General features: G+C 32.1%; 1 long non-coding RNA gene across 1 annotated transcript; it reads left to right on the top strand.

Moving 5' to 3' along the window:
- Window positions 1-4,474: 4,474 nt before the first annotated feature.
- Window positions 4,475-7,591, top strand: LOC113716410 (uncharacterized). Its single transcript, XR_003454139.2, has 4 exons — window positions 4,475-4,762; window positions 5,755-5,983; window positions 6,730-6,931; window positions 7,081-7,591. It is a non-coding gene; the product is annotated as an uncharacterized lncRNA (long non-coding RNA).
- Window positions 7,592-8,010: the final 419 nt, after the last annotated feature.

Here is an 8,010-nt window from a genome sequence, read left to right as displayed (position 1 = left end):
AGTTAATAACTATTGTAGTTACAATTATGAAAATGTTAATTTGTCGTATGTGTAATTCTTTTGTTTTAGAAGAATTGTTATATCAGGGGTAAATTTGAAATTTAATTGCATTTAATTCCGAAACACTCATCAAACCAAGCATCAGGAATTGGAATAATGCTAATTCCAATGTGTGAACCAAGCAAGATATTGGAATGAAAAGTTTTAATTCCAAAACCAGAGTCTATGATTCCAATTACAATTCCAATTCCTAAACTTGAACCAAGCGCCCCCATAGAAATTGAGGGAATGATTCCCTAAAGAGACCATGTAATCATTATCATTATCATTACTATATAAAAAGTAAAATAAGTCTTAGCATCAGGGAATGTGACCATTTTTTGTCTCAAATTTTTTATGTCTATATTACCCTCAGGTCTATTATTGAGAACTATTGTATTTCAATGTGGCACTAATTAAAAGAATTGAAACATTCAAATTGATTACATCTGAATAATGTTGTTAATTACAATTAAAAATTGCCCATTAAAAATTTCTTTGCTACCCTTGGACTCCATCTTCAATTATTACACATACCAAAATTTCTTAATCAAAGCATGAAAAATTGCTTATTAGCCATAAGTTGAGATTGTAATATATATATATATATATATATATCAAAAATTAGATACACTCTAGAAAAAGGAGAAACAAATAAGGAGAAAAGAACTCTTATTCATTTGTATATCTTCATACAAATACCATGGGCAAATTGCACAATTATGTACTTTTTACCAATAATAAAAAAAAAGCCAAATAGAAAACCCAACTATTTTAATCAAATGAATATTTTAATTGACAACTAAACAACAATCTAAAATGATTGAGCATTATGAATTGAATCATTTACATTCTTTCTTAACAACAAAAACACGTAGATAAAACGTAAACAGTCCAAATTTATTGAACACTGCATCTCACTTTATCCAATTCAAATTCATATAAAAAATGAAAAGTTGAACAACCAGCAAGACATAAAAGAGAGCACTTAAATGTTCATACAACTAACAAACATGCAAACAATTTAATTTTAATTGACATGAAAGTACATGTCACCCAATCTAAGCAAATAAAAGAATTCTTTTCTTATACTTCACTTGTAATCAACTAACTGATTTTGATATCACAACTAGAGTTTTTTCGCCTAAGACAAAAAGGGAAATAGCATCCATAGATCAATTCAGATGTACCCATATTTAACATGCCATTTATCAAATTAGGAGGGTAGTTGTTGTTTGTGCTTTATGTTGCATTTTCTCTAAACAAATTTGTAAAGACAAGAAGATAAACGAAAAAGAGAAAACTCAACTACCTTTACCAATGAAATTTCAATTTCACACAAAAATAATTGATTATACTGGATTATAAATACCTTCATGAATTAAATAATTACAAAGAGTTTATATACAAAAAGTAGACATTTATACAATTCAAAAAATGGTGCAAAAAAAATTAAAAAATAGTGTAGCTCACTTCACCTTAAATAGCTTCACCAAAAAGCTAACTAATTCAACTCATATAGCATGATAATCATAATGGTTTGCCATACAAAGAAATAGATTTTATGTAAAATGAAAATTGTAGAAAACCTGAGTCTAAAGACAAAAAGAAATATTATTCATGTACTTCATTCTTAAATAATCAACCGATTGTAATTCTAAAATTAAATAATCAATAATCATATGTATTGATATTGTAAATACTATTCAGGAAGTGTTTAATGATTTAATCAAATCTTAGTTTTTCAACTATTAAAATTTGATAATTTTACTAGAAAGTCTATCATAGATTTTATTTTCAACTAGAAAAAGGCATATTTGGAACCTACCTGATAAATGAGCTTGCAAAGGCATAAGGGAGAGAAAAGTGTTGTAGATGCATAATACAAGAATCGGAATGACAACGATCTAATAAGTCAATTCATGTATTACTCTAGTGCCCCTTTAACATTGTAGTATCACTTAAAATAGATTTGCTTCTCCCATACTTGATGTCTCTGTGTGTGTGTGTGTGTGTGTTTCCTTCTTAACATTTTGTACTATACAAAAAAGTGCAATTTTATCATTTAAGGGTAATCACAATACTTTTGGTAAAACATGATAGTGTTAACAATTGCTATTAAAGTTCAATCCAAAAATAATCAAAAAAGCTCAAAAAAAAGGTTCAGTCAAAATTGAATAATGTTTGCAGATAAAATGGGTTAAAGAAATTGACAAACATACATAAGTTGTATTATGAGATAGATAATCGAAACTTCATAACAAATTTTAATACCTAAAAAATGTTTTATTTGACTTACTATATTCACGTGCAAAGCAGTGAAGTATTACTAGCTGAAAAATGGGAGAAATTATCGAGAAAGCTTATTCCTACTATACTTGGACATAAGCAAGAATTAAGAAGCAATCAATATGAAGGCTAGGACATCAAAGATAGAGAAGTTTTCCTTATTCTATTCTTCAGTATTGTATTTGTTGTTTGAATTCTTAGATTTATCAATGGTTTTATCTATATCCATGTTGAACTAATTTGTTTCCTGGGTTTGAGTTTTGCGAAGCAGATTTGATTATTTGTCCTAGTCAAATTCTTGACTTTTGCCTTTATTTATCTATTTTGTTTAATTACATGTTTGTGTTTGATCATCATAGACATGCTTTTGGGGCTCATATTGAAATAAAAAGGGATATACAATCATACACTAAATAAATAAACGTACTTAACCTAAACATGAGTGTAGTTTAGGATTTACATGACATAATTAAATCACGTAAATTATTCAATTGAATACTTGTGATCTCGAGAGAGAGAGAGAGAGAGATATGAGACTTAATTGGGCAAAATTTAAATGTATCGAGAGATAATCTAAAATAGTTGTGTATGACATGCTATTGACATGTTAAGAAAATAACTGTATAATGAATTCAAACATTGGATCAAAATTTGAAACCCTAGTCCCTGACCCATTGTTTTCTTAACTTTCTTTTATTTGACTTGATTATTTATTTTATTTCTTAATTATAAATTAAAACTCTTGAATTTGAATTTTATTGCTTTCTTTACATAATAATTAAAGTAGGAAAAATTAGTTCCTCCTTGTGGGTTCGATCCCTAGAATATTTCAATTGATTTATTACAATGATCGACTCTATACACTTACAAAAATAGTCAATCGAGTTTTTGACGCCGTTGTCCGGACAATGCTTAATTTTATTAGTTTAGTTATTATTTGCGTCTATCTTTAGTTCATTAGTTTCAGTTTACTCGTTGTCTTGTAGTTACCATATGGATTGCTTTTTTGAGCAGGAGATCAACAAAATATCTTCAAGAAAGATGCCCAAGAAATGATTGAAAAGATGACTCGAATGAGGTTTGAAGAGAGCAAAGGCCAAAGAAAACGACTAAAAAGAACATAACATCATTTGAGGTAAGAAGAGAGCAATTTCAAAAAAATTAAATCAAAATGATAAAATAAAACTTATGTTTTCCCTCACCATTTGTCTTTCATGGTGGCCATTTTTTCTCCCTGTTGAAGAAGAAATCTGAGAAAGGCAAAAATTTAAAAGAAAAATGGAACAATAAAACACCAAATAGGTACAGAAAAAGTAAATAAATATCTAAAAGCTAGCTAATAATCAATTATTCAGGTCACTTTAAAAGTTTGTCTTCTAGTTAGAGAGATTCAAGGACAAAAAGTCACTAATAAACCTGAAATGAAACTTAGACATTAATCATGGAAAAAAGTGAAAGAAGAATACCATATTTGTATGCTAGAAATTCACATCAGATAGTATAGATGAAATATTGAGCTTCCCCTTCCTCATTCTTTAAGGAAGGGACACAAAGAAGGGAAAGAAAGGTTTGTTGCTTTTAGCCAAGGAAATATTTAAAAAATGGCAGAAAAACAAAAGAAATCAACCATAATTACTCGAGGAAGGGAGGGAGGGAGGAAGAGAGATGAAGAATAGGAGGGAGAAAAGGGAGAAAATGACAGAGGGAGGGGAGGAAGATTATCGGATCCTAAACAACTCCTCAGAAGAAAAAAATTTGGACCGTCCAATTGAAATTGAGATTACAACCTCTTACAAGTATGATCAAACATTAAAAATTGAGGGGAGAGCTCTAAGTCTCTCGCAGACGCAATTGTCTAGAGGACAACAATAATAGGAATGATGCATTTTGAAAGAAAGAGAGAACCGGGGGAGGGGACAAAAAATGCCAAAAAAATGCCAAAATTATCTAGGGTTGACAGTTCATCAGCACAACGCCTTTTAATTTACCAAAGGGTAAAAAAAAGCTCAAACGATGTAATAGGGAGGAAAACTACCGAGTTTTAACTCGGTGGCCATCAAAAAAATATTAAATTCTTTTTTGAACGGTATGTCAGGAGTTCAAACTTCATCTATAATAAAAAAAAATAAAAAAGAAGTGCCAAAGCACCTCGAATCTGTATACCTCCTAAATTAGCTTATAGGAATGTTATTGCCAACTTAAAAAAAAAGTAACAGAGAGGACAGCAAAGTTCGTCTCACCAACAGCCAATCTCCATCTGCCATATGGGCAGACCATTATCCTGATGTGGCAGGGGCATTCTCTCTCATACTATATGGTTAATGAGTTCCTTTGACTTAAAGAGGATTCAATTCCTTCAGTCCCGCAACTCTTTTGGTGTCTGTTGCCCCTCGGTGACTGACTTCACCAGTAAATCAACTTTCTTGAAATTTCTGTAAGTTTTCGTTTTCATCATTTGGCTTTGTGTTTTGTATGATTTTTAAGTCCTTAGGGTAAATTAGAACTGGGATATATGTGTTTGGAATCTTGAATGCGTTTGGATGTGCACAATTTGGCAGTAAAAGCTTGTATTTTGCATGCATATCACGCATTTGATGAAAGACCTGAATGATGAACTTGATTTCAGATGGATTGTTATTGGTTGTTCAGCTAAGTAAAAACTTTAATCTGCTTACTGCATCATTTTCTTTCTAATATCTGAGGGAATGAAGCTTGAAATTAATTTTTACGTGGGCATTTTAGTTATGTAGATCAATAGAAATGTGATAATCGAGTGATAAAATCACTAGACATATCAAAACCTGAACATGAATTTAACTTGAACTCGTTGTCCAATTATCTAAGTACCATTTCAGCCCACATGTACATTTCAACGAAAGAAAGTGATAAAGTAAAATTTTATGAAAAGAAACCATCCAAAGGAGACGATGTTTAAGTGTATATATGCCGGTTTTTGGGCATTGTTAATTTGGCTTGTCTCCTCCAAAGTTAAACTCAACATCTTTTTAGCTCCCCGTAACAACCAAGACAATACTGTTTAGTTGTTTGGGTTTAATGGTAGAAGTTGGTTTTTAAGAGTAAATGTGCATTCTGCACTCGACAAAAATGAAGCTATGATAATGCCTGCATATTCTATACAAAAGCATCACATTCATATCTCAAAGAAAAAAATTTTGATAGAGCACTTTGTCCTGATTTTTTTCTTTTCCTCTTTTTAGGCTTTTGGGTGCTGTGAATGCTACTTTAGTTGTAAATAAACCTTCTTGCAATTGTCTTAAGACCCATTTTCTTAGGCTTTCCATGTCTACCTCCTATGGAGCGACTAAAGAACTATTGCAGTGCATTACAACTATAGTAATTCCACATTGGGAGTTGTGTATTAAGGACTCAAATGTGCCAATGCTGAAGTCTAGTTGCCTCTCGCAGAAATTTTTGGTGTCATGTGGGTTGTGCACAAAATTTGATTGTAGAAGTAGAGGAACTACCATTGTCCTGTCAATGTCAAGCAGTAGTCGTGATGAAAAAGCCAAAGATAATACTGACGGACTTACATATAAGGATGCTGGTGTTCACATTGATGCTGGATCTGAGCTTGTTAGAAGAATGGCCAAGATGACACCTGAAATTGGAGGATTTAGAGAGTAACATCCTTTAGGTATGGTTCCATTGAATATTCTTTTTGTTCTTGTTCTTTAGTTTTTAATTCAACTGGTATCTAGGCACATAAAAGTTAACAAAAATAATATCTAATATATTGTAAACAGATTGTGGATATCATTAGGGTGTGAGTCATATGGTTATTTTGACTCTTGCATGGACATCATTCCAGATTGCTCCATTTTCCATTTTCTATTTGAATTAAGGAAATGTTGCCATTTGAGAGCTTCAATTTGTCATACTATGGATATTGACGATATTTAGCTATAATTGCTGTCTTTTTTTGCTTAATTTAGTCTACATCAATACTTATATATGGTTGATGAATTTTTAGTTGACTGGTTATAAGAAGAAGATAGGATTGGAATCATACACAATACTCTGGTCTTTGGCATTCGTGGAAGCATTTGGTCATAAGCTTAGTTCGATGATTAGTAATTTAGCCTCATAAACTGAGTGAGATGAAGACCAGATTTCGCTGTCTTTTCACAAACTATCTTCCCAGAATGTGGAAAAAGTACGGAATGCTGTTAGGGATACTAATGGTGTTGTTTTTCTTTGCAAGTGTATCCTGATTAATTGATCCTTTGCTTCTATGTCACAGTGTGTTCTAATGTGTATGTTAAGCATGGTGAGTGATGGTGTCTTTATGGCTGAATGATAATAAAAATCTCATTGGTTGATGATCTATATTTTGATTCCGTCATTGAATCCTTAGTGTGTTGAGAAATGTTATCTTTGTAGTGATTTGCCAGAGAGATAAGGTTAAATGACCAAGTTCTTAGAAGCAGCTGAGACATCCAATTTGGAAACGGAAAATATTGCTGCTGGAGTACTGTACCTTTTTCTCTCCTTCCCGAAAATGGTTCTTGTTTCTTGCTAGGAAAAAAAATCAGCAACGACCATTGCTTTGCACGTGTGTCTGGCCTCTTTTTCTATTTTGAAGGTAGGGATAATTCCCAAATAGCCCTTTTACATTTCTTATAATTTATTGTTCTAGATAAGGATGCATAGTCTGTGATCCTCTCCAAATCAAGTGAGTATTCTGTCTACTTATTAGCTTAGCAGAATATGATTGGATTTTTCCTCAAATAGGGCTTGCTCTGGACTGGGATGACTGAAAATGGATTGGTCTATGACATGAGAAAAGATAGATTATGTCTCAGGTTGGATTCTTTCTTAAAGATCAATCAGCTGATTGATGTAGCTTACCTGCAACAAAATTCAAGTACAAGTCTAGCCTTTAATATGGGGATGAGAATGGTTTTAGTTGTTGACAAGGAGGCTGCTATCAGAATACTAAGGGTTGGAGAGGGACAAATTCAATGCATTGCATCGATGAGGTAGTGAGGGGTGAGAGAGTGAGCTACCAATAATATGTGGATGATATGCTATAGATCTACAGCAGGAAGAGTTTTTTTACTTTTCCCAGGCAGATGGTTCACAAGTTTAGATTTTCATGCAATTGCCTTGAATTTTTTTGGCTCAATTGTAAGCATTGTATTAGTTAGTGCTTGAGTTATGAACACCACCGCTTTTGTAACTTTTGTTGCGCTTGATGTCCAATTTTTTCCTATTGAGAATTCAGATTAAACATATTCACCTATTTGATGCTATTGTATTCGTGATTGGGTTATTAAAAAAAATGGATCCACATACCAGTACTATATTTAAGGATGGTACGAGCACATACCTGTACTGTAAATACACACTTCTTTCTTGTATCAATACAAAAAGTAAAAAATAATTCAATGTCATAAAATGTCTGAAAAAATGTTCTTGAGTTATCAAGACCAAAAAATGCCTTTTATCAACAGATTCAATTTATTGACCTCTGTAGAGTATTCTTCAGGTTCCAAACTTTAGGCTGCATTTGGCTTGTCAGCTTATCTTTGTTTGTGGTTTCTTCTTTTCCTTCTAATGTTTGAAGTCCAGGATGTAGTCCTGTTTCTTGGCCTATGATGTTTTGTTTTTGCATGTAGTAGTAGGATGGCAACTTGTGCTTTGTTTAAGACGTTTTGCTTC

This window comes from Coffea arabica, chromosome 11c, assembly GCF_036785885.1.
Source record: "Coffea arabica cultivar ET-39 chromosome 11c, Coffea Arabica ET-39 HiFi, whole genome shotgun sequence".
NCBI classification, from domain to species: domain Eukaryota; kingdom Viridiplantae; phylum Streptophyta; class Magnoliopsida; order Gentianales; family Rubiaceae; genus Coffea; species Coffea arabica.
Note: the sequence above shows the minus strand (reverse complement) of the source record. Positions and strands in the feature narration are given on the sequence as shown.